Below are 27,639 nucleotides of genomic sequence, written 5' to 3'. Positions count from 1 at the left end.
TTTTTTTTCCTTATGTGTTACTAAAACACTAAACTTTTTAAGTTAAATACTTTGTGGTTGCCTCTATACTGCGTCCGCTAGCCTGTCTACCAGAGCAAATCCCCACAACGTCTATGAGGGACAGTATCAAAGGCTTTGCAAAATCCAGGAACACTAGATCCACAGCCGTCCCTCTGTCCAGGCTTCACCTTACCTCCTCATAAAAACAAATCAGGTAGGTCTGACATCTTCTGTCCTAGGTAAACCCATGTTGGTTATCACTTATGATATTATCAGATAATTTCTCTTTGCTATTGACAGAAAAGCACTTTGTCTATACCTCACTGGGTCATTCCCTTAATGCCTAACCTATTTCCACTGTGTGTATTCATAATTCTGAGCTTAATGTAATAACTAGTGATGAGCAAAGTATTCAAAAATTTGATTCGGCTGCTTCGCCAAATAAAAAAAAAAAAATTGTTTTGTGACAAATTACTTCGTTCCGAAGCAAATTTCTTTGTAAGTAGTGGGAGCAATGACAGAGAGCAGCGATTGCGTCGTTACCATCATTGTACCCCTGAGATGCCGCGTTCATAGCTGATCGTGGCATCTGACAGCAATGATACAATTTAAAATAAAATAAAAAATTTATAAAATCACACTTACCTCATCCATTTGATTGCGAAGAGCAACTTTTTACAGTCATTCAGGGAAAATCAGTTCGCTACAACGAATCACAAGAAAATTCGGCTTTGCAGCGAATCCAATTTTCCCTGAAATTTTGATTGAATTCCACTTCGTGGAGTTCGATTTGCCAAAAAATAGCAATAACTACTGAACTTTTATTAGAATCCCAATAGATGTCATCTATACTGTTTGGGAGCACAGGTGCTGCCAAAACCCGGACCGGCACTTAAAATCCGGTCCGGTATTTGACCTCACCTGGCTGTAAATCAGCCCAGCAGCACATGCTGGGAGGAAAATACCTGTTTTCCCCCAGACAAAACCTCTCACTGTGTCACATACCCCCCTTCCTTTGTTCAACACTGAGGGGGTTAACACACACCAGACAGTGTACCCGGGACAGGGCGTCCGCTTTTCCATGTAACCGGCCTGCCCTGTGTTCCACCGAAAACTTAAAGTTTTGAGAAGAGAAACCATCGGGTGACCCGGGCATTTCTGTCCTTGGCCTAGCTCATCCACTTGAGAGGGGAGTGGTCAGTGATCAGACAGAATTTTCTCCCCAATAAATAATAGCGGAGAGACTCAAGTGCCTACTTGATAGCCAGGCACTCTCTCTTCACTATACTATACCGGGTCTCGGCTGGGGTGAGCTTACGGCTGAAGAAGACAACAGGATGCTCCTCCCTGTTGACTTCCTGAGACAGTACAGCACCGAGGCCTACTTCGGGGGCATTGGTCTGTACTATAAACTACCTTTTCTTCAAAGCAGAGAAAGCCTCTTCCGCCCGATCATCCCAGCAAACCATCATTGACTTGTGTCCCTTCAAGAGTCCTGTCAAGGGCGCGGCTAAAGTGGGGAACAAACCTCATGTAATAGTCCACCATTCCCAGAAATGACTGTATTTGCCTAGTGGTGACAGGTCGGGACCAATTCTGTATTGCCTCTATTTTGTTCACTTTGGGTTTGATGACTCCGCGCCCAATGACATACCCCAGGTACTTAGTCTCTTCTAACCCTATGGCACATTTTTTTGGGTTAGCTGTTAGGCCAGCTTTCCGAAGGGAGTCCACTACAGCCTGCACTTTGGGTAGGTGACTTTCCCAGTCGGTACTGTGGAGGACAATATCGTCCAGGTAAGCTGAAGAGTACCGACGATGTGGACAAATCACGATGTCCATTAGTCACTGAAAAGTGGCGGGGGCGCCATGCAGACCAAAGGGTAAGACCTTATATTGATACAGGCGTGATGAAGGCAGTTTTCTCTTTAGCAGCCTCCGTTAAGGGCACCTGCCAGTACCCTTTCGTGAGGTCCAAAACAGAAAATTACCGGGCTTGTCCTAACCTCTCGATGAGCTCATCCACATGGGGCATGGGATACTCATAGAATTTGGAAACCTCATTAAGTTTTCGAAAGTCGTTACAAAACGCAACGTCCCATCCGGCTTGGGTATCAATACTATAGGACTGGCCCACTCACTTTTTGACTCCTCAATGACCTCTAGCTGCAACATTAGCTGCACCTCCTCCAATATGGCCTGTCGCCGAGCCTCGGGTACCCGGTATGGTTTTAATCTGACTTTTGCCTGAGGCTCAGTGACAATGTCATGGTGGATTATGGAAATGCGTACAGGGAGGTCCGAGAACACATCTGTGTTCCAACTAACGAACTTCCTGGCCTCCTGAGTCTGTTTAGAGGAGAGGCTGTCAGTAATTTTTTCTGTGGCAGCTGCCTCTCTTGCATCAAACAGAGGGGCCGGTACCTCTTCTCCTAGAAAACCTGGCAGCGGGCTGTCTTCTGTACAGGTTTCCCTATCTTCCACGGTTTGAGTAAATTCACATGGTAAACCTGCTCCAGCTTTCGCCGCCCTGGCTGGTGTACCTTGTAGTTTACATCTACAATTTTCTTGAGTATCTCGTAGGGCCCCTGCCACCTAGCCAGGAACCTACTGTCCACGGTCAGCACCAGAAACAAAACCCGATCACCCGGGTTAAAGATCCGGACCCGAGCCTGCCGATTATATACCTGACCCTGGGCTCGCTGAGCTGCCTCCATATTGTCACGGATGGTGTTGCAGAAAACTTGAAGTTATAAATAAACATCCGACTGGCTTGATCCCAAACTAAGGAACATATGGGTGAGCCCTATAAAACCCCTAGAGCTCTCCCTGACTGCTATGCCCAAGCAAAGGTCTATATGGCTGACGATTGCATGCCCTCGTACCTAGACTGTGTGACACCTGAAAACCCTATAATAGTGAGGGGACACGACCACCGGCTCCCTGCACTTAATACGGACAGAGTCAGGGTCACCTACAATCAAGCCAGCAAGGAAACACAAATAAAGGGAAAAAGACTTATCTGAGGAATAGCAGTTGCAGCCTCCAGCAGTGAACACAATCCAGGAAGTAGTATAAACCGCAAAGTGAGGCAGTATGGGAGGGAATATAAAGGGAGGCATTTAGTGTAAATAGATGACAGCTGGGAGAAGGAAAGGAGATGACAAAGTGAAACCAAAACAAAGAATATCATGCAAGAGGTACAGAAGAACGTCTGCCAGACCTTCACAGAGAGCTGGCGGTGACACATATGCTCCCTTAAAAGAGGCAACACTGTCTCTATCCGATCTTGCATCTGGGTAACGTACTCAATGACACTTTTATGTGGAGTAGGTTGTTGTTCCCACGCCTCTTTGGCCACGTCCAAAGGGTGTCTGTTATATAGCAGTTTGAAGGGCGAGAACCCGGTAGAGGCCTGGCGTACCTCTTGCACTGCGAACATGAGATAGGGTGGAAGGAGGTCCCAGTCCTTCCCATCTTTAGCCATCACCGTTTTCAACATATTTTTTTGTGTTTGGTTAAACCTTTCTACCAGACTGTCCGTTTGCGGATGGTAAACGGACGTCCGTAGTAGTGTTGAGCGGCAGGGGCAATATTCGATTTCGCAATATTTTGTGAATATATGGACTAATATTCGTCATATATTCGCGAATTCCCTATCTTTGTACACTAAAATTTGCTTAATACGAATGCGCAAGGGGCGTGGCCTAATTCCGCAACTGTTTTCAAACTACCCAAAGTTGGAAAAGATTGGAAAAGATGGTGAGAAGCAATTTTCACGACAGTGAGGAAGAACTAATGATCACTGTAAGTAATTTGACATTACAGCAGTGTATTTGATTACATTTCACATGCATGTCAGAACAATCGCTTTATATGCAGATAGAGTGTTATAAAATATTCGGGATTGTGAAAATCGCCACTTATGATGCAAATGTTTTTTCACAACTTCACATTTTATCAGGTCTAAGTAGATATTTCTGATTGGTGCACTAAGTATTGTTGTGACATCACAGCACTATGTCAGTAGCATGTATGTATGGACAGCAGATAAATATCTCTCACATGCACATTGCACATTTATTTTACTGCCACACACTATGTACCCCACACACACACACAAACACAAGTTTGTGTCCTGTTTGTCAGGACTCAGGAGAAGCTTTCTTTGTCTTACCGCCAGTATTTGCTGGTTTATTTAGAGTTACCCAGGGTGTACCACGGGGAGGCAAACCAGCTGTACACTTCATACCGTACCGTCACTTCTCTAGACAGGTACATCTCTGCTCAGCTGGCCAATATCTGATTGCTCAGACCCCACACACATACAATCGCAATACAATCCAATCTTATAGGCTGGGTTCACACGGGCGTTACGGGAAAATGTGCGGGTGCGTTATGGGAACACCCGCGATTTTTCCGTGCGAGTGCAAAACATTGTAATGCGTTTTGCACGCACATGTTTGAAAAATCGCGCATGTTTGGTACCCAAACCCGAACTTCTTCACAGAAGTTCGGGCTTGGGATCAGTGTTCTGTAGATTGTATTATTTTCCCTTATAACATGGTTATAAGGGAAAATAATAGCATTCTGAATACAGAATGCATAGTAAAACAGCGCTGGAGGGGTTAAAAAAAAATTTAATTTTTTTTTACTCACCTTAGTCCACTTGATCGCGTAGCCCGGCATCTCCTTCTGTCTCCTTTGTTGAACAGGACCTGTGGTGAGCATTAATTACAGGAACAGGACCTTTGATGACGTCACTCCGGTCATCCCATGATCCATCACCATGGTAAAAGATCATGTGACGTACCATGTGATGACCGGAGTGACGTCATCAAATGTCCTGTTCCTGTAATTAATGCTCACCACAGGTCCTATTCAACAAAGGAGACAGAAGGAGATGCCGGGCTACGCGATCAAGTGGACTAAGGTGAGTTAAATTTTTAATTTTTTTTAACCCCTCCAGCGCTGTTTTACTATGCATTCTGTATTCAGAATGCTATTATTTTCCCTTATAACCATGTTATAAGGGAAAATAATAATGATCGGGTCTCCATCCCGATCGTCTCCTAGCAACCGTGCGTGAAAATCGCACCGCATCCGCACTTGCTTGCGGATGCTTGCGATTTTCACGCAACCCCATTCACTTCTATGGGGCCTGCGTTGCGTGAAAAACGCTGAATATAGAGCATGCTGCGATTTTCACGCAACGCACAAGTGATGCGTGAAAATCACCACTCATGTGAACAGCCCCATAGAAATTAATGGGTTGGTATTCAGTGCGGGTGCAATGCGTTTACCTCACGCATCGCATCCGCGCGGAATACTCGCCCATGTGAAAGGGGCCATAACGGTAACATTAAATCTAATATTTCCCGTTCAAAGACTTAAATAATTTTTGATGTTTTGTTGAGGACATTATTTTCAATACTTGTATTTAAAAAAATTGGGATTATATGCTTGCATCTTTATCCTGCAGCACATGTTGGAGCGGGGCTACGACCACGCCCGGGTCCACGCAGAGAAGCAGGCCATTGTGAGTGAGATCCTGTCCGAGCTGAAAAGAAAATTTAAGGCCAATCACCCTCGGATGGCCATATTAAAAAAAAAAATGGTCCGATTTGAAGTGCCGTGACAGAAAATGCCCAGGTACAATGCTTACATTACTTTTGTATCTCTCTCCAACACTTTGTAATATTCTGTATATATACAGTTATGAAAATAAGTATTTCATCCCTTTACAAATGATTACTTATTAACTGGTGTGACATGTAGCAAATCAGCCGGTTAAATCATACATCATACCCACTGGCTTGGGTCACGAATGACACCACTGCCTCGGCGTACTGAGATGAAATGGGGCGGCTACCACGCCCAAAAAATTCACGGATCAGGCGGACGCCCTTGCCACCTGCGCCCGCCCCTCCGTGGGTAGAGGAGCGGCCTTGTGCTAGCAGTGATCCAGCCCTGGAACCAACTCCCCTACCACGGCCACGGCTGCCGGAACGACCACAGCCACTCATAATTTTGACAAATAATTTACAATAAACCAAAGTTTTTAAACAGCACAAAAAAAATTGAAAAAGAAAATAATGAGGGAGTTTGGGCAAACTTTATTGGGTTGGGGACAATGGGGCAAAACTTTTATAAAAATAGACACGAAACCCTAAATCACAGGCAAATTATTTTTTTTAATTTTTTTTTCAATGACAAGACATGCAGACAATAATCCCTCCCTAGTACAAGAAACCCTAAAACAGTAAGGCCCCTTTCACACGAGCGAGTATTCCGCGCGGATGCGATGCGTGAGGTGAACGCATTGCACCCGCACTGAATACTGACCCATTCATTTCTATGGGGCTGTGCACACGAGCGGTGATTTTCACGCATCACTTTTGCGTTGCGTGAAAATCGCAGCATGCTCCTCTTTGTGCGTTTTTCACGTAACGCAGGCCCCATAGAAATGAATGGGGTTGCGTGAAAATCGCAAGCATCCGCAAGCAAGTGCGGATGCGGTGCGATTTTCACGCACGGTTGCTAGGAGACGATCGGGATGGAGACCCGAACCTTATTATTTTCCCTTATAACATGGTTATAAGGGAAAATAATAGCATTCTGAATACAGAATGCATAGTAAAACAGGGCTGGAGGGGTTAAAAAAAAAAAAAAAGTAATTTAACTCACCTTTATCCACTTGCTCGCGTAGCCGGCATCTCCGTCTGACTCTTTTACTGTCTAGGACCTGTGGAGAGCATTAACTATAGTTTAAGGACCTGGGATGACGTCACTCCGGTCATCACATGGTACGTCACATGATCTTTTACCATGGTGATTCACCATGGTAAAAGATCATGTGACGTACCATGTGATGACCAGAGTGACGTCATCCCAGGTCCTTAAACTATAGTTAATGCTCTCCACAGGTCCTAGACAGTAAAAGAGTCAGACGGAGATGCCCGGCATCGCGAGCAAGTGGATTAAGGTGAGTTAAATTACTTTTTATTTTTTTTAACCCCCTCCAGCCCTGTTTTACTTAGCATTCTGTATTCAGAATGCTATTATTTTCCCTTATAACCATGTTATAAGGGAAAATAATACTATTTACAGAACACCGATCCCAAGCCCGAACTTCTGTGAAGAAGTTCGGGTTTGGGTACCAAACACGCGCGATTTTTCTCACGCGAGTGCAAAACGCATTACAATGTTTTGCACTCGCGCGGAAAAATCGCGGGTGTTCCCGCAACGCACCCGGACATTTTTCCGCAACGCCCGTGTGAAAGAGGCCTAACACTAAAACACTAAAACTTTTTTTTTTCACAGACATAAGACGCAGACAATAATCCCTCCCTAACAAACGAAACCCTAAAACAGTAACACTAAAACGCAGGCAAAGACTTTTTTTTTTTTTTTTTCACTGACAAAAGACGCAGACAATAATCCCTCCCTAACAAACATAACACTAAAACAGTAACACTAAAACACAGGCAAAGACGCAGACAATCCTAGCACACAAAAACCTAAACCACAGCAAAAAACTTTTTTTCACAGACTAAACAGAAAGCAAAAGGCTACACTATACTATATCTCTATCTAACCTACACTACACCCTGCACTAAACCCTATCAGCTACTATTAACTAACTAACCTACACTATCTCACACTAACTATCTGGATTATATATATGACTGAGCTAACTAACTAATGTATTTAACACCCTACACTGGAACCTATAAGCTACACTAACTAAACTACACTATCTACCACTAACTATCTGGATTAGTGATGGACGAACATCGGCTAGGACGATACGCGAATGCGATAAAATGTTCGCAAACCACAAGTTTGCGGCGGGCCCCATTCATTTTAATGGCAGGCGAACCTGAAAAACCTCCAGGTCATATTTGCAGCCACCAAATACTTACTAGAAGTGGACAAATAGCCCCACAACATGGACAGTGACATACTAGAGAGGGATCAATGACAAAAATTCTCACAATTTTTTAATTTAATCATGGGCCATTTTTAAAGGCAAATTCTCATAAATGTGCCCTGCTGGATCCTAGAAATTTTTAATTTTAGGCCATGGAAGTACGAGCCCTAAAAATTAGGCATTCATCTGACATAAAAGAAATTGTGATTATGTGGCTCGAGGTACATTAGGCGGTCACTGAATAACAATTTTACTGTAGCCCACTGGAGTACAGGCCCCAAACATTAGGCATTCACCGTACAGAAAAGATCAAGTGATTATGTGGCTGGAGGTATATTAGACGGTCGTTTGATATCAATTTTATTGCAGGCCAGTACAAATACGTGTCAAATACATATGTTTAAAAGAACTAAAAATATAAATTGGATTTAAAACATGGCTAACGAAATCCCCCCTCTTGAATAAACCCTAAATGATAATAGGTGAAATTCGATAACACGTGGTCGGTCGTCACAGGTGTTGAATTCCTCTGAGGCCCCAACAATTAGGCATTCACCGTACAGAAAAGATCAAGTGATTATGTGGCTGGAGGTATATTAGACAGTCATTGGATATCAATTTTACTGCAGGCCAGTGGAGTACAGGCCCCAAACATTAGGCATTTACCAGACAGAAAACATCAAGTGATTATGTGGCTGGAGGTATATTAGATGGTCATTGGATATCAATTTACTGCAGGCCAATGGAGTATAGGCCCCAAACATTAGGCATTCACCGGACAGAAAAGATCAAGTAATTATGTGGCTGGAGGTATATTAGACGGTCATTGGATAACAATTTTACTGCAGGCCAGTGGAATACAGGGCCCAAACATTAGGCATTCACTGTACAGAAAAGAACAAGTGATTATGTGGCTGGAGGTACATTAGGCGATCACCATATAACAATTTTACTGTTAGTCAGATTACAGGCCCCAATAATTATGCATTATTTTGTACAGAAAAGATCAAGTGAATTTATTTCAAGACACGGAGGCTCCTATTGCTTTAAATCTCTCTTTACTGATACCACAGCAGCAAAGAAAATTCAACAGAACTTAGCATATCACCATGACAACTGGCCCTCCCCTCAGAATCCCTATAAAGAGTCTATGGGCCTCCTCTTTCTTTGCTGCTGCCACAGATAAGTAGCTTCTTCTTTCTGTTCAGCAGGTTTATTGATATATTAGTTATTTCTTGTATTACCTGTTATTGCGTTTTTTCTCTGTACTCACTATGTTGCCCTCCCCCTCTTATTTCGGCCTTTATTCGCTTGGGGGGTGTCATTATTCTTATTATTGTTATTTTCCCCTTCTGTTATTTATTGTTCCCTCGTTTGTCCCTCTTTTGGTTGTTTCCTGGTGTCTCCACCCTCCTGCCCTGCGCCGAATAGCCTTGCCTCTGCCTCTTACCTCACGGCCCCTTGTCCCCTTGGCTTTCCGCCCTGTCTCCTGTTTCCACTCGGCCAGGTATCACGAGATCTCGGCCGCTCGCGTGATTTCGGCGGCCATATTCCCGCTAGTGCCGGACGCCTCTCTCTTCTTTCCCACTGTTCGCGCGCTTTGTTGCACTCCCTCCTCCTATACTGTGGTCACGCCCCTTCCGCTTGCGTCACCCTCCTTCAGCGGCGGACAGCGGCTCCACAGGCTCCGTTCTGGGTAAGGGAAACTCTCCCTGGTTACCCCTCAGCGCCGTTTAGTGTTTCTTCTACCTTTCTATCCCCCTGTACTGCTAGGCTTGTATTGTAAGGCTACTTTCACACTTGCGGCAGAGAGATCCGGCAGGCAGTTCCGTCGCCGGAACTGCCTGCCGGATCAGGCAAAATGTATGCTAACTGATGGCATTAGTAAGACTGATCAGGATCCTGATCAGTCTTAAAAATGCCTGATCAGTCGAAAAAATGCATTGAAATGCCGGATCCGTCTTTCCGGTGTCATCCGGCAAAAACGGATCCGGCATTTTTTTTTTCACCTTTTTTTCAGTCTGCGCATGCGCATACCGGAACGACGGATCCGGCATTCCGGTATTCTGAATGCCGGATCCGGCACTAATACATTCCTATGGGAAAAAATGCCTGATCCGGCGTTCAGGCAAGTCTTCAGTTTTTTTAGCCGGAGATAAAACCGTAGCATGCTACGGTTTTATCTTTTGCCTGATCAGTCAAAACGACTGAACTGAAGACATACTGATGCAAACTGAACGGATTACTCTCCATTCAGAATGCATGGGGACATACCTGATCAGTTCTTTTCCGGTATAGAGCCCCTGTGACGGAACTCTATGCCGGAAAAGAACAACGCAAGTGTGAAAGTAGCCTTAGCCACTTCAATCACTTTAGTTTTTGTATATCTCAGCCATGTCTCGGCATCATAGCTCCCCCAGCCCTCCAGTTGGCACCCCTGTCCCTGATGCTGCACCACCCATCCCACCCAGGGAGATTGCTACCTCCCCACCGGATTTTAGGTCACAGGCAGACATTTTGCAGCACTCTGTAGCTGAGGCCATATCCGCTGCTATGGGTTCCATGTCCCATACACTCTCCCTCTCTATCTCGAGGCCCTTCGGGCTATCCCTCCCAGGGATCCGTCTCCTGTCCCGCCCCCACGGTCACTCATGCCTCCAGAACTAATGAGATTGGTGTGTCTATAGCCACCCATGAGAAAGCGCTGAATCCGCGCAAACGAGCCTTACCCCGCCAGGCAGAAAAGGCGCGGAGATGGAAATGTGCCAGAGCACACTCTATGCATGAGACCGATTCCGAAATCGGCTCTGATGAGGAGGCCGGTTATGAGGACCCTGAGGCATATGATGAATCCCCTTCCGGGTCATCCCCACAACCCCCTACGACCGTTCCTTCGGCTCCTGTAGCGGGAACATCTGGGTCCGGCCCTACCACTGCGGCCCCCTTAACTGACCCGTCGGGTGAGCCACTTTTCGATCCTGACTCCCTACACCATCCCAGATCCGCAGAGTGGATCCCAATGGACCTTGTGGCTTACTACCTGGAGACGCGTGTGCGCTGCCCTCTCAGTAAAGAGGCACGCAATAAATTACGAGTCGAATGCCCTCGACCCCTTGTGGCCAATAAAGTTTGTGACACCCCCATAGTGGATCCAAAAATGGCCCAGTTCCTAGCCAAGTCAGGATGGAACCCTCGCAGAGGGTTAGAATAGGCTCTCAAGGCTTGCCAGGACAAGCTCTTAGATGTTTTTGGCCCGTTAGCCAAAATTTTTGAACTAGCAGAGACCGCTCGAGCAGCGGATGAATTTGTGGATCCGGAAGAACTCCGGGGATGGGCCCAACGGGCAATCTGCATTGCAGGGAGTGTCAACACGTCACTATCTATTGAGCGGCGTAAATCCATCCTGTACAAGATTGAGCCCAAACTCGCCAATCTGGCTCTTACTGAACCAGGACATGAGGCCCGGGGCCTTCTATTCGGCGACTCCTTTATTAAGGATTTAGGTCGTTTCGTAGGAGCCTTCACGGCATTAGACAAGGCCCAATCATCCATGAAACGGGTTTTCCAGGGTAGGGTCTCTACCAGGGCCGGCTGCTCCAGGGGCCGCCTGTCCGGCCGTTCCCCATTCCAGACCCGCGCTTCGGGTCGAGGCTCCTACGCCCATCGCTCCTTTGGACAATGGACGTCATTCCAGGACCCAAGGCCGCAATCCAGTTTCTTCCCTTCCCGAGGATCCCCTAGCCGCAGAGGCTACAGAGGATATTCGAGCTCCCGCCGTCTATTCGGTAAGTGTCACTCAACCTCTTTTTTCCCAGGTTTGTGTAGGGGGCAGACTCCGACACTATTTTCATGCTTGGTCCGCAATTACCACGGACAGTTGGGTGTTGTCCACGGTCCTCGGGTTCTACATCGAACTGGTGGATTTCCCAGACCGTTTTCCTTTCCCTCATCTGCAGGTACTATCAGAGACTTCGCTGAGTTTCCTGGACAAAGAGCTGTCGGATCTCTGCATCAAGGAAGCCATTGAGCGTTCACCCAATCAGAAACCGACCGTCCTCAGCAACATTTTCTTGGTTCGACCAGATGCAACCGGTCATCAACCTGCGTCCCCTGAACAGATTTGTCCGATATCGGCATTTCAAGATGGAGGGCATCCATCTTCTCAGAGACCTCCTGCTAATGGGAGATTGGATGGTAAAGCTCGACCTCAGGGACGCATACCTCACCGTCCCTGTGGCAGAATCTTCCAAGGAGTTTCTTTGCTTCCGGTGGCACGACGAGATTTGGCGCTTTTCCTGCCTGCCGTTCTGTCTCTCCTCAGCCCCATGGTGCTTTACCAAACTCATGCGTCCAGTCGTGGCTTGGCTCCGCAGCCGAGGGATTCGACTAATCGTATACCTAGATGACATTCTCCTCTTGGCCCAGGAACCAGCGACTCTTCTCCACCACCTGGATTCGACCACTGCTCTCCTGTCACGACTGGGTTTCCTCATCAATTTCGAGAAGTCAATCCTGATTCCCTCGCAAACGATGGAGTTCCTCGGTTTTTCTGTGGATTCCAGGGCAGAAACTCTCAGCCTCCCGATGTCGAAGGTCCGTGCGATCCGCAAAGAGCTGCGCAGAAAGCTTGCCATGCCCCAGTTCTCCTTGAGACATCTGTCCCGGATCATCGGCCTTCTCTCCTCATCCATCCAAGCGGTCTTCCCGGCTCCTCTCCATTACCGGTCCCTGCAACGCTTGAAGACTGCTCACATGCAGAGGGGAGCCTCTTAAGCGGATTTGATCTCCTTGGACCCGGAGACCAGAGACGAGCTCCTATGGTGGATCCGCAACCTCGAAGCATGGAATGGGAAGGCTATTTGCGGTCCGCAACTGGATTTCACGGTGGATTCGGACGCCAGTCTCCTCGGTTGTGGAGAACATTGCAACAGAGTATCCACCGGCGGTCGGTGGTCGGAAGACGAGACCTCACTCCATATCAACGCGTTGGAACTTCTTGCTGGAACCTTCGCCATTCGCAGTTTCACAAAGGGTATTGCCAGTGCGTGCATCAAACTACGGATGGAAAATGTCTCTGCGGTTCGTTACGTGAACCCCAGGGGCGGAACCCGTTCCACAATGCTCTCTCATTTAGCCAAGGAGTTCTGGTCCTTTTGCCTTCACCAGAATATCACGGTGGTAGCAGAGTATCTTCCCGGATTTCACAACGTTCAGGCGGATTGGAGCTCTCGATATCTCAGGGATGGCAGCGACTGGAAATTGGATGCTCAGGTATTATCCAACATCTCATCACTCTGGGGTCCTTTTTCTATCGACCTCTTTGCTTCTCGCCTGAACACACAGCTGCCCCGTTTCTTCAGTTGGTGCCCGGATCCAGATGCAGAGGCGGTGGACGCCTTCCTACAGGATTGGTCCGGTCTTCTGCATTATGCGTTTCCACCCTTCTCCACGATTCCTCGCGTTCTCAATCAGGTGCGCTACCAGTTGGCAGAACTCGTCCTCCTAGTTCCCTTTTGGAGCTCCCAGTCTTGGTACCCTCAGCTTCTGGAGTTACTCATTCTTCCCCCATTGCTTCTTCCGTCGTCCCCTTTTCTCCTCCTCAGCTCGGCAGGTCTTCAGCACCCACTTCTCGCGGACGCCTCCTTCCTTACGACTCCTGGCATGCAGAATATCAGGTTTGCCGGGTCCAGCTTTGAGTTTTCTGAGGCAACTCAGAGACTTCTGGAGAATTTGTGGGCCCCAGGTACTAGACGGGCCTATAGAGCAGCCTGGAGATCTTGGGCTAGCTGGAGCTTGGCACGACGTGTGGATCCCGTTTCAGCACCTGTAACGTATATTCTCCAATTCCTCACGGCCTTGTTTGAGGAGGGTAAAGCCTATCGGACCATCACTATTTTTAGGTCAGCTATCTCATCGCTCCACCAGGGTTTGGAGGGTCGCCCGGCAGGCCAACATCCATTGGTTTGCCGTTTGCTCAAGGGCGCTAGGTTATCTCGTCCTCCCAGGCCACGTTTTTCGTCTTCATGGGACGTTTCTCCCGTTTTATCCTTTTTCTCATCTTGGCTGTCCAATTCTGAACTTTCCCTTCGTCAGTTATCTGCTAAACTCGTCACTCTTTTTTTTGTCTCATTTCATGTAAGAGAGTGTCGGACGTCCGAGCTCTGGATAATGATGCTAGATCCTTCTCTCCTGAAGGAGTTATTTTCAATATCACTCGTCGGACCAAGACGCAGATCCGATCGGTGTCGTATCCCAGCTTTCCATCTGTTCCGGCCTTTTGCCCGGTAGCTTGCCTCCGTGAGTATGAAGCAAGAACTTCTCAGCATCGTTCTCCTGATTTTCCGCAGTTATTTCTTTCCTTCCGTCGTCCCTTTGCCCCGGTCACTTCCACTACATTGGCGCGCTGGGTCAAGTGGATTATGTCGCTGGCGGGAGTGGATACTTCCATCTTTACTGCCCATTCCTCGCGGAGCGCTTCATCTACTTCTATGCTTCTTGCCGGCGCTCGTTTGGAGGACGTCATGAGGATTGCGGATTGGTCTAGAGTTTCTACTATTAGGGAATTTTACTTCCGACCTCAGCCGCACGTTTTCTCATCGGTTGTTTCTCAGCTTTGAACCTGCAATAGGAGCCTCCGTGTCTTGAAATAAAATTGTTGATTTTCCTAGTCTATGACGTAAAGTCATGATTTTATGAAAGACACGGAGGCGAGTATTGCCCACCTCTATTCTAGTCCCTCCCTGGATTCATGTTCTTGTTTCCTCCTATATGATGAATGTATCGTTTTATTTGTATCTTACATCATAGTAATTCATGCATTTAAGATTTGGTATGGTATTCTGCATCTTTGCATACGTTCCTTCTACCTCTCGGGGTGTTAACACACTCTTCATGCACTTTATATTTTCACAGGATGAACACCTGAGATGCGATACCTGAATTGTTCCATTAGTCTGCGGTTTCCAGGATGCATCCGGACGATTGTTTGTTCTTCGGTTACTGTTAGTTCCGGTTCTTCCTACAGTTACATCGGATTTCTCGTTGATGTTGTTGGTGGCATCCGCCAAGAAAGAGGAGGTGTTGCTGGCCCATAGACTCTTTATAGGGATTCTGAGGGGAGGGCCAGTTGTCATGGTGATATGCTAAGTTCTGTTGAATTTTCTTTGCTGCTGTGGTATCAGTAAAGAGAGATTTAAAGCAATACTCGCCTCCGTGTCTTTCATAAAATCATGACTTTACGTCATAGACTAGGAAAATCAACAATTATGTGGCTGGAGGTATATTAGACGGTCAATGGATATCAATTTTACTGCAGGCCAGTGGAGTACAGGCCCCAAACATTAGGCATTTACCAGACAGAAAACATCAAGTGATTATGTGGCTGGAGGTATATTAGACGGTCATTGGATACCAATTTTACTGCAGGCCAGTGCAGTACAAGCCCCAAACATTAGGCATTTACCAGACAAAAAAGATCAAGCGATTATGTGGCTGGAGGTATATTAGATGGTCATTGGATAACAATTTTACTGTAGTCCAGTACAAATATATGTCAAATACATATGTTTAAAAGAACTAAAAATATAAAATTGGATTAAAAACATGGCTTACGAAATCCCCCCTCTTGAATAAACCCCAAATGATAATATAGTCCTGATCAAAAGTTTAAGACCACTTGAAAAATGCCAAAAAATCATATTTAGCATGGCTGGATCTTAACAAGGTTCCAAGTAGAGCTTCAACATGCAAGAAGAAGAAATGGGAGTGAGACAAAACATTTTTTGAGCATTCAATTTAATGAAAACAACAAATAAACTGAAACAGGCTGTTTTTCAGCTGATCAAAAGTTTAGGACCACACCTCCAAAAAAAAACTAAACACCCCAAAACAGAAATCCAACTTCCAAACATGAACTCAGTAATGAGTAGCTCCGCCGTTATTGTTTATCACTTAAAAAATTTGTTTCGGCATGCTTGATGCAAGCGTTTCCATGAGGTGAGTGGGAACATTTCTCCAAGTGGTGAAGACGGCCGCACGAAGGCCATCTACTGTCTGGAACTGTTGTCCATTTTTGTAAACTTCCCTTGCCATCCATCCCCAAAGGTTCTCAATTGGATTTAGACGTTTCTGCTGAGCAGCCTATCAAGCATATACAAGATCCAGCGCGTCAGGCAGTCACAAATCAGATGTCTGACGAGCAAGTGGTGTCGCTGCTGAACGTCAACAAGGCGAGCCATGGCTGTGTAAGATCTTCTAAAATGGCCAGATTTTTTCCTGGCCTGCCGCAAGATGTACTGGACGCCAGGGTATTTGGCAACGAATCGCTGCACGACTAAGTTCAGGACGTGTGCCATGCACGGCACGTGTGTCATTTTGCCTTATTACAAAGCGCTCAGCAGATTGGCACCGTTGTCGCACAAAACTTTCAAAACTGTCAAATTGAGCGGGGTTATCCACTGATCGACCTGTGACCGCAGAGCTGAAAGGAGTGCAGGACCAGTGTGGCTCTTGGCTTCCAGGCACAACAGCCGCAGCACAGCATGGCAACATCTCACGTGGCACGTCGAATAGGTACTGGGGAGCTTGGGGGGCGCAGCGGAAGAGGCGGTAGCAGTGGAAAAAGAGGAGTCAGCAGAGGAGGAGATGGAGGGTGGAGTAGAAGGAGGAGAAGAAGAGGCTGGCCTGCATGCAATCCGTAGTGGTAAGACCAAATCCACACGGGTGCCATGGGTTGCATGCTTGACGGCCATCAGAAGGTTCACCCAGTGGGCAGTAAAAGTTATGTACCTTCCCTGCCCGTGTTTGCTAGACCACGTGTCTGTGGTCAGATGTATCTTGGCACCGACACTGTGTGCCAGAGAGATATTAACTTGCTGCTGAACATGGCCATATAGTTCAGGGATGCCCTTCTGGGAGAAATATTTCCTTCCGGGACCTTCCATTGCGGTGTGCCAATGGCCACAAATTTTCTAAAGGCCTCCGAGTCAACACCAATTTATATGGCAGTAGTTGGCAGGCTAGCAGTTCCGACAAGCCAGCGGTCAGCCGTTGGGCAAAAGGAATATCCGGCGTCATCATTTTTTTATGCTCGAATATTTGGGCCACGGAAGCCTGCCTTGTGCCAGATGAACGCGACGACGGGAAGGTGGAAGGTGGAGTGGAGGACAAATGGGAGGAGAGAGGAGAAGGTGAAGCGGCAGGAGGTGGAGCGCCGGGAGTGTGGCTTTGTGGGTTCTGACAGCATTGCTCCCACTGGGCTCGGTGATGGGAGGCCAAGTGCCTTCTTAAGGCAGTCGTCCCTAGGCGAGTGTTGGGCTTACAGCGACTTATGCGTTGACAGCACAGGCTGCAGATGGGCAGCTGACAAGTAAAAAAAAGCCCACCCCTGTGCACTGTGAGTTCTTCCTGCTTCTCCTCCTTCTCCTCCCTATCTGCTGTTTTGTCTCTCCCTTTAAACTCCCCTCCTCTTCCTCTCTTGTGGGCACCCACGTGACGTCCATCGACACGTCATCATTGTCACATTCAGCACCACTGACATTAGAGATCTCGGAGAAGGCAGCAACAGCGGGGACCACCCTCCTTGGGCCAATCTGGTACTGTCGTCAGACCGCTGGGTGGCGGCCGTTGCTACCTCCGCTTTCTCATCCGATGCAAAGAATGGCTGCGCATCGGTAAGGTCTGGGAATGTATGGGAAAATAATTTCTCTGACTCAAGTGGAGGGGCTATGGTGGTGGTGTCTTTGGGGGTGCACACAGCAGAGAGTGAGGAGGGTGCAGATACAGAGAATGAGGAGGGTGCAGAAGCAGAAGGCTGAGTGAGCCACTCAACCAACTCTGGTGCTCCCTTTGAAGTTATCGCACGCGCCTTCTACAACTTCCCACTTAGGCTCCGGACTGGTGCACCTTCCCTACCCCTACCATCCCAGGGGAACAGTCTGCCTCTTCCTCTGCCTGTCAGTTTCTAAATAACCCTCTGCTTAAGTTCGTAGAGAATAGCAGTATTTGTGGAAGAAGGTATATCGCAGCCCTCAATCAGTATTTTGTGGAAGCAGGTTTATTGCACCCCTCAATCAGTATTTAGTGGAAGAAGGTATATGGCACCCCTCAATTAGTATTTGGCGGAAAACGGTGTATTGCACCCCTCAATTAGTATTTGGTGGAAGAAGGTATATAGCAATAGCACCCCTCAATCATTATTTAGTGGAAGAATGTGTATGGCACCCCTCAATCAGCATTTGGCGGAAACAGGTATATAGCGCCCCTCAATCAGTATTTGGCGGAAACATGTATATGGAACCCCTCAATCAGTATTTTGTGGAAGTAGGTGTATTGCAGCCCACAATCAGTATTTGGTAGAAGAAGGTATATAGCAATAGCACCCCTCAATCAGTATTTTGTGGAAGAAGGTATATAGCACCCCTCAATCAGTATTTGGCAGAAACAGGTATATGGCACCCCTCAATCATAATTTTGTGGAAGAAGGTATATCACAGCCCTCAAACAGTTTTTTGGGGGGCAACAGGTATAACACACCTGTTGCAATTAGTTACTTCAATAGCGTTTGTCCCTTTATCTAGCTGCGGTATCGCAGCAGAACCGCACAGAACTGCTGCACAATACAAATACACTATAATATAATTTCTATGTTAGAGAGTATATTATAAGTATATCACACTCCTCTATATCACACCTATCGATAGCACACCTATACCAGTCCTTAAAAGGACTTTTGTGGCCCTATTAGCTAGCGTTTGGTGTCCCTAACTGTCCCTGCTCCAAAATGCAACCTCTCCCTACACTGGCAAAACACATAATGTAAAATGGCTGCCAGATCAGGTTCTGTTATAGAGTTGGGGGTGTGTCCATGTGCTGAAATGTCTCAATTGGCTGTCCTGTCCCACCTGATGGATGTGTCATTGGTCAAAGTTCGGCGCTATGCAAAAAAATATAGCGCGTGATAATATCGCCATATGTTCGCATGTTTGGCGAATCGCGAACGAGCAAAGTTCCCCGCGAAACGACCGCCAGTTAAACCGCAAGGCCATCTCTAATCTGGATTATATATATTACTGAGCTACCTAACTAATGTACCTAACACCTTACACTGGAACCTAATCAGCTAACCTATTCCCTAACTAGCCTACACTATCTACCACTAAGTATCTGAATTATATATGAGGTACCAAAATTATTATAAAACAGCAATTCAGCACAGCACAAATATCACACTCCTCTCTCTCTCACAACGGCATGAAACAGCACAAAATGGCTGCTGGAAATGTTTTTATATAGTAAGGGGTAGGCAACTTTCCTATTGGTTGCTAGGGATGTTGCTGAACTATGACAGAGATATTGCAGCCTTCTCATTGGCCCACAAGCTAGTAGCAGGGAGGGATCATGTGCACTGTGAAAAAAAAAATCTAGAATATTTCAAATTACGAATATATCTCACTATTAGAAATATTCTCGAATTTTCAAAGTGCCGATATTCACAATTAAAATTCGCTATTCGAATATTCGTGCTCAACACTTGTCCGTAGCTGTTTTATGTGCAGCAACTTACAGAGTTCCCTCATCGCCTTGGACATAAAAGGGGTCCCTTGGTCGGTCAGAACCTCTTTAGGTAGTCCTACTCGGGAAAACATTTCCATTAATTCCTTAGCTATGAGTTTGGCCGAGGTATGTCCCAGTGGCACTGCCTCTGGGTACAGAGTGGCGTAGTCTAGAATAACTAAGATGTGTTGATGCCCTCTGGCGGACTTCGGTACTGGGCCTACGAGATCCATAGCTATTAGGTCAACCGGTACTTCGATAATCGGGAGAGGTACTAGGGGACTACGGAAATGTGGCTGGGGGCTAGTTATCTGGCAGGTCTAGCAAGACTTAAAAAACTCTTACACTTCTTTGAATATGCTGGGCCAGTAAAACCGCTATAGAATACGATCCCGAGTTTTCTGCAGCCCCAGGTGACCCCCGAGAACGTGTTGGTGGGCTATATCTAACACAAGCTTGAGATAAGCCTTGGGGACCACCAATTCTTCAATACATTCACCCCGTAGTTGGTTAAGCCGATACAACATATCCTATTGAACCACAAAACGGAAAACACTGACTCTGCCCCAGGTTGTTGTGGTTCACCATCAACTATTAACACATTATTCCAGGCGCGTGATAGGGTTGAGGTCTGACAATTCAGGACCCGGCGGCAAGTCCTCCACATCTCCCACCATCACACTTAAGGGGGGTTGTCTCCCCCTCTTCCACTGAAGTGGCGGTCACCCCTACAGCTGGCCCTTTGGTCTCAGGTTCACAGGGTTCTGATCTCCCCCCTGAGCCGGGCCACTCTGCTTGGGTTACCCCTGTCTCATGGACATCAGTCACTCTCATAGCAGGCCACATCACCCTGACTTTCTGGACAGTATACTCAGGAGACCGCACCAGGGTAGCCCTTACTAGGGTCACCAGACTCCCTGAGTCCAGCTGAGCCTCTGCCGGAGTGTCTCCCACTTCCACCTGGCACAAATGATCTAGAGACTCTGGGGTACCTGTTGACCACAGCCTCCTGGCATATAGCAACTGATGGTAGCCATAATTAGAGTCCACAGGCTTAACCCGATAGGGACAGTCAGCCCTTAAAAGGACAGGCTCCTGACACCGCCAGCAGACTATCGGAGCCAGGTCTGCCGTGGGTACATCCCAGGCAGGTTTTATTGGCTCAAATCTCCGGGCCTGGGGTGAAAATTTCCGGGGTTTGCCGACCCCCCTCCCGACAGAACCCTCCTTTAGATTCCTGGTAGCTTCAGAGCATTCCACCAGGTCCACCATCTCAAGGGCATTGCCAGAAGACACCTGACCGATCCAGGGCTGGAGAGGCTATGGCTAAGCCCTCCAGAACATATATCTTCCAACAGATGATCCAGCATAGCAGTGGGACTCAACACGTCAACGGAGCAACGATCTCAGCCCACTGGTCACGGGGTAGCTTTTCCCTGATGGCCACTATCTCGTACATTGCCAGGTAGGTTTCGATGTCGTCTGCGGGGGTCATCTTAGGAATCGCGGCACAGACTGCATCGTGGACACTCGGGGTTGCTCATGCTGTCTGCAAAGCCATCACGTGTTGTAGCAGCAACTGGTTAGTCTCCTGCTGCTGCTTTGCTGCTTATTAGCCTCGCGTTGCTGCAGGTTTGTCTCTCGCTGCTGCAGATTAGCTTCCATGAGGGCCTTCACAGTAGCCTCCATTTTTTCGTGGGGCACTGGTTGAAATACAGCTGGCTTATTGTACGACATACAACCGTGCTTGAAAAATGCAGAAACCAAAAAATATTGGCGTTCACGCCAGCCTCACTGCTAGAAATGTGTGAATAAATTGACAACTAGGTTTTACCAGTTGGGAGAGTGTGCCCACACATGGTGACACTGTTCAGTGCTGTCAGTGTTAAGGAGCCCATATACCTTCAAAAGGTGTCAGCCTATCTCTCCCGATTTCCCCGTTTACATACATGCTCAGTTTGGCCACATGTTTATATGCTTTTTTTATGGGGAGAGAGAAGAAGGCTGCCAACATGCACTTCCTGCGGCTTGTTTCCCAAAAGGATTGGGTATTGAAATTCAGTGCAACCGATCCTTCTGTACCCTGACAGATGATGTGTTGGGAGCTCTGCATATGCATTAGAGCAGGGATGCCCAATCTATGGCCCACCAGCTGTTGTAAAACTACAACTCCAAGCATACCTGGACAGCCTACAGCTATTAGGGCATGCTGGGAGTTGTAGTTTTGCAACAGCTGGAGGGCTGCAGGTTGAGCATCCCTGCATTAGACTGTCAGTCAGCCCCATTGAGAAAGGAAGGGCCTATCAACAATACTCTAATGTGTATAATGGCCTTTAGGCTGTGTAGGGACACACTCATTTGACAAGGGGTATGGTAGGAAACAGTTGTCAATTTATTCAAAAATTTCTATCAGGAACAACAGAGGAACAGCATAACACAGAGTTACAAGAAATGGTGCACAGGGAATACAAGGATTTATTAAAACAGATTTTTCAGAAGAACGAAAAGGTCATATTTAAGTGCTGAAAACACATGAGAACGTGTTCTAAACATTTAGAAAAGCAATTACTTCCGCTAGGTCTTTGAATGGATATTGCAGCTTAAGAAAGTCCATGGCCGAACAGTGCAGGTAAATACTGAAGAGGCTGCAGCACTTGCATAAGTTACATGAGCCGTTCAAACAGCTAATTGGTGAGGGTGTCATCATTATTCTGAAGGAGCATACCCCTTTTCAAGGGGTATTTCCATCTGGACATTTATAAGTGTAGGTTCCACCTCTGAGATCTGTTCCCATCTCAAGAAGAGACCCTGTCGCACGCTGCAGTGAGTAAAGAACTGGCAGTGGGTGCTACATTTACCAGACATTTATTACTTATCTTGTGGTTATGCCATAAATGTCCAGATAGGAATACCCCTTTAAGCTTTAGTAAATCCATATTTCTCCTTCCCTACATAATAATGTTGATAAGGCTACTTTCACACTAGCGTTCGGGGCTCCGCTTGTGAGTTCCGTTTGAAGGGGCTCACAAGCGGCCCCGAACGGATCCGTCCAGCCCTAATGCATTCTGAATGGATGCGGATCCGCTCAGAATGCATCAGTCTGGCTCCGTTTGTCCTCCGCTCCGCTCAGCAGGCGGACACCTGAACGCAGCTTGCAGCGTTCGGGTGTCCGCCTGGCCGTGCGGAGGCAAACGGATCCGTCCAGACTTACAATGTAAGTCAATGGGGACGGATCCGTTTGAAGTTGACACAGTATGGCTCAATTTTCAAACGGATCCGTCGTCCATTGACTTTCAATGTAAAGTCAAAACGGATCCGTTTGCATTATCATGGTAATGCAAACGGATCCGTTCTGAACGGATCTAACTAGCGTTTAGGTCGGATCCGTCTGGGCACATACCAGACGGATCCGACCTAAACGCTAGTGTGAAAGTAGCCTTACCTGCAAAATATAAATTGTCTTTTTCCATGCTACCAATACACTTAGGCTACTTTCACACTAGCGTTCGGGTGTCCGCTCGTGCGCACCGTTTGAAGGGGCTCACGAGCGGCCCCGAACGCATCCGTCTGGCCCCAATGCATTCTCAGTGGAGGCAGATCCACTGAGAATGCATCCGCCTGCCAGGGTTCAGCCTCCGCTCCGCTCAGTGAGCGGACACCTGAACGCTGCTTGCAGCGTTCGGGTGTCCGCCTGGCCGTGCGGAGGCGAGCGGATCCGTCCAGACTTATAATGGAAGTCAATGGGGACGGATCCGCTTGAAGATGACACAATATGGCTCAATCTTCAAGCGGAACCGTTCCCCATTGAATTTCAATGTAAAGTCTGAACGGATCCGCTCAGACAACTTTCACACTTAGAAAATTTTCTAAGTTTTAATGCAGACGCATCCGTTCTGAACGGATGCGAACGTCTGCATTATCGGAGCGGATCCGTCTGATGAAACATCAGACGGATCCGCTCCGAACGCTAGTGTGAAAGTAGCCTTATTTAGGAGCTAAGGAAATCTTTCAAGCCTATTTCTTGGCACACTTTTGCCATGCGTTTGTACAGAAGGCGATGCATTTGCTTTGGAATCAAATTCTATGTACTGTGCCAAAAAGAGACATGAAATCTCAGCTTCCGAGGTGCTGTGTAATGTTCTTCTAAATTGGTGAAATGCAGAAAGTGCTGTGTCACCATCATGATCATCATAGCTTGCAAAAAGCTTGCGTAGGATTCAGTAATGAGCAAAACTGATCCTGACTATAAGACCTCATTCTGTATAAAAGACAGTGAATGGCCTGCAGTGAAGTACAGAGCACAAAGTGAAAATGTATTACATGCCTTAGAGATCTAATATCACATATCCAACGAAGAACAGTCATAGTACATTTAGGGTAGAATGTGCTGAAAATTTTTCATGCAGATTCCACTCCATGCATGCCCTATTGACATGCATAAACATACAGTACTATCATGTTTCGTTTTTACTTCTACAGGGTGGCCCACGAAAAAGTATCCCATCTCAAGTGATAGTATGACAAGATGAACAAGCAAGTGGATTGTTTTTTTATTAATTACCCACAAGTCAGTAAATATGGTGAAAGTCCCCATTCACGTCTGTGCATCTTTGGCTGGTCGGATTGTCTTGGCTGATACTGCTTGTGATGCTGCGGATGGTGTTTGTGATGTTCTCCTTGAGTTCATCCAGGGGATGTGGATTGTTAGTGGACACTTTCTGTTGTAAATTTCCCCACAGATAAAAATCACATGTGGACAAGTCTGGGGAACGTGGTGGCCATAACCCGTTGCTCACAGTTCGCTCCTCCGTAAATCTTAAACCCGTGTCAGTGAGCTCCATGAGGTGCTTTATTTTGCCCCATCTTGATGGAAAAAGCAGGACATTTTTTTCTTCTGCAGCATCACTGCTGAAGAGCTGCAAGCAGTATCAGCCAACATAATCCAAAGTGTACAAAGAAGCATAGATGTGAATGGGGACCACTTTTAGCATCTTTTGTGATACGTGGGTAATTAAAAAAACAAAAGGTTTACAGTTTAGAGAAATAATATACACCACATGTGGGTTTTTTGCTGTACTCAGAAGAAATTGAGTAACAATTTTTGGGGTTCTTTTTCTTTTTTCAACCCTTGTAACAATCAAACATTTAGAGCATATTATATTATCAGATACATCTAATTTTTAATTTTCACAGCCCAATTTTAATAAATTCTATGAAATACCTATTCGATCCTTGGGGGATGTACAGTCGTGGCCAAAAGTTTTGAGAATGACACAAATATTATCTTTGTTTCAGTTGTTTCTGTGATGTGGTGAAATATAATTACAGTATTTGCAATGTTGGCCCTTCTTTTTCAGGACCTCTGCAATTCGACTGGGCATGCTCTCAATCAACTTCTGGGCAAATTCCTGACTGATAGCAACCCATTCTTTCATAATCACTTCTTGGAGTTTGTCAGAATTAGTGGGTTTTTGTTTGTCCATCCGCCTCTTGAGGATTGACCACAAGTTCTCAATGGGATTAAGATCTTGGGAGCTTCCAGGCCATGGACCCAAAATGTCAACGTTTTGGTCCCTGAGCCACTTAGTTATCACTTTTGCCTTATGGCACGGTGCTCCATCGTGCTGGAAAATGCATTGTTCTTCACCAAACTGTTGTTGGATTGTTGGAAGAAGTTGCTGTTGGAGGGTGTTTTGGTACCATTCTTTATTCATGGCTGTGTTTTTGGGCAAAATTGTGAGTGAGCCCACTCACTTGGATGAGAAGCAACCCCACACATGAATGGTCTCAGGATGCTTTACTGTTGGCATAACACAGGACTGATGGTAGCGCTCACCTTTTCTTCTCCGGACAAGCCTTTTTCCTGATGCCCCAAACAATCGGAAAGAGGCTTCATCGGAGAATATGACTTTGCCCCAGTCCTCAGCAGTCCATTCACCATATTTTCTGCAGAAGATCAATCTGTCCCTGGTGTTTTTTTTTGGAGAGAAGTGGCTTCTTTGCTGCCCTTCTTGACACCAGGCCATCTTCCAAAAGTTTTTGCCTCACTGTGCGTGCAGATGCGCTCACACCTGCCTGCTGCCATTCCTGAGCAAGCTCTGCACTGGTGGCACTCCGATCCCGCAGCTGAATCCTCTTTAGGAGACGATCCTGGCGCTTGCTGGACTTTCTTGGACGCCCTGAAGCCTTTTTAACAAGAATTGAACCTCTTTCCTTGAAGTTCTTGATGATCCTATAAATTGTTGATTTAGGTGCAATCTTAGTAGCCACAATATCCTTGCCTGTGAAGCCATTTTATGCAACGCATGGATGGCTGCATGTGTTTCTTTGCAGGTCACCATGGTTAACAATGGAAGAACAATGATTTCAAGCATCACCCTCCTTTTAACAGGTCAAGTCTGCCATTTTAACCCAATCAGCCTGACATAATGATTTCCAGCCTTGTGCTCGTCAACATTCTCACCTGAGTTAACAAGACGATTACTGAAATGATCTCAGCAGGTCCTTTAATGACAGCAATGAAATGCAGTGGAAAGGTTTTTTTGGGATTAAGTTAATTTTCATGGCAAAGAAGGACTATGCAATTCATCTGATCACTCTTCATAACATTCTGGAGTATATGCAAATTGCTATTATAAAAACTTAAGCAGCAACTTTTCCAATTTCCAATATTTATGTAATTCTCAAAACATTTGGCCACGACTGTAGTCTCCAAAATGTTTTTTTGGGGGTGTTTCTCATGTTTTGGCACCTCAAAATCTATGCAAACATAAAAAATGATGCCTGAAAACTATCTAAAAAACATGGAGGCCCAATAATCCACAAGGTGCACTTTCATTTCTTAGCCCGCTATTTGAGTCAAGTAGCACACTACAACCACATATGGGATGCTTCTATAAACTGCTGAATTGGGTTAATATTAAGTTTTATTTCTCTGCTAACACCCACTGTGCTCCAAATAAAATGAATAAATTTGAAAATCTACAAAAAAAAAGACATTTTTAAATTTCACCTCAATTTTGCTTTAATTCATGTGAAACATCTAAAACTTAAAAATAAAAAAAACTTCATTTTGTCATAAAATGTCATTTTAAATACTTTGAAGTGTTAGTAAAAAGAAATCTGTAAAAAGATCTCAGAAAACCGCTTTAAATTTATCTTTTTTCATAAATAAAAACAAAACATCGACCAATTTACACCATTTACCATTGACATGAAGTACAATGTGTCTTGACAAAACATTCTCAGAATGACTTGGATAAGTGTACGCATTCCCAAGATATTATCATGTAAAAGGGCACATGTCAAATTAGAAAAATAGGGTTGCATCTGTAAGCCCAAAACTGACTGCGTCTTTAAAGGGGTTGTCCAAGTTATTTTTATTGATGACCTGTCCCCCAGGACCTGGCATCCCCACCAATCAGCTGGTTGAAGAGAAGGCGTGCTCCCTGCCAGTGCTGCCTTCTCTTCGTTGTTTACCTGCTCACTGTCGCAACAGCATCGGTGAGCAGGTGTAATAACACCTAAGCGTCCCATTCACTTCTATGGTAAAGGTCATTCCTATACACTTGAATAGGAATGAGCAATCCTTTGAAGTGAATGGGACGGCTTCTCGTAATTACATCTGCTCACTGATGCTGTTGCGACGGTGAGCAGGTAAACAATGAAGAGAAGGCAGCGCTGGTACGGCGCACGCCTTCTCTTCAACCAGCTCCCCCCTGAATCAGATATTGATGTCCTATCCTGAGGACAGGTCATCATTTAAAACCCCTGCACAACCCCTTTAAGAGCAGAGAAGTTCAGATTTTGAAAATCGATAATTTTGCAAGATTTTGAAAAAATTTATTTTGTTTATAAATTAAAACAAAATATATTAACTGTAATTTACCACTAACATAAAGTACGATGGGGGCATTTATCGATGTCTTTACTCCACATTAGTGGCGTGAAAAATTCACAAGTTATGGCACACACCATATTTGTGACATAATTTGCATCTTTTTCTCGACAGTTTCAAAAAGTGTTGCGAAAATGGTGGAGCTTAGTAGGAAGGAGCAAGACTTAGTGTGGCTTGCCTGGTTTACTATAAGTTATACCAGAAACTGACGTAAGTTATACCTCAAAGGGACTCTGTCACCCCGATTTTGGACTAT

The sequence above is a fragment of the Bufo bufo genome, chromosome 7, assembly GCF_905171765.1.
Source record: "Bufo bufo chromosome 7, aBufBuf1.1, whole genome shotgun sequence".
NCBI classification, from domain to species: domain Eukaryota; kingdom Metazoa; phylum Chordata; class Amphibia; order Anura; family Bufonidae; genus Bufo; species Bufo bufo.
Note: the sequence above shows the minus strand (reverse complement) of the source record.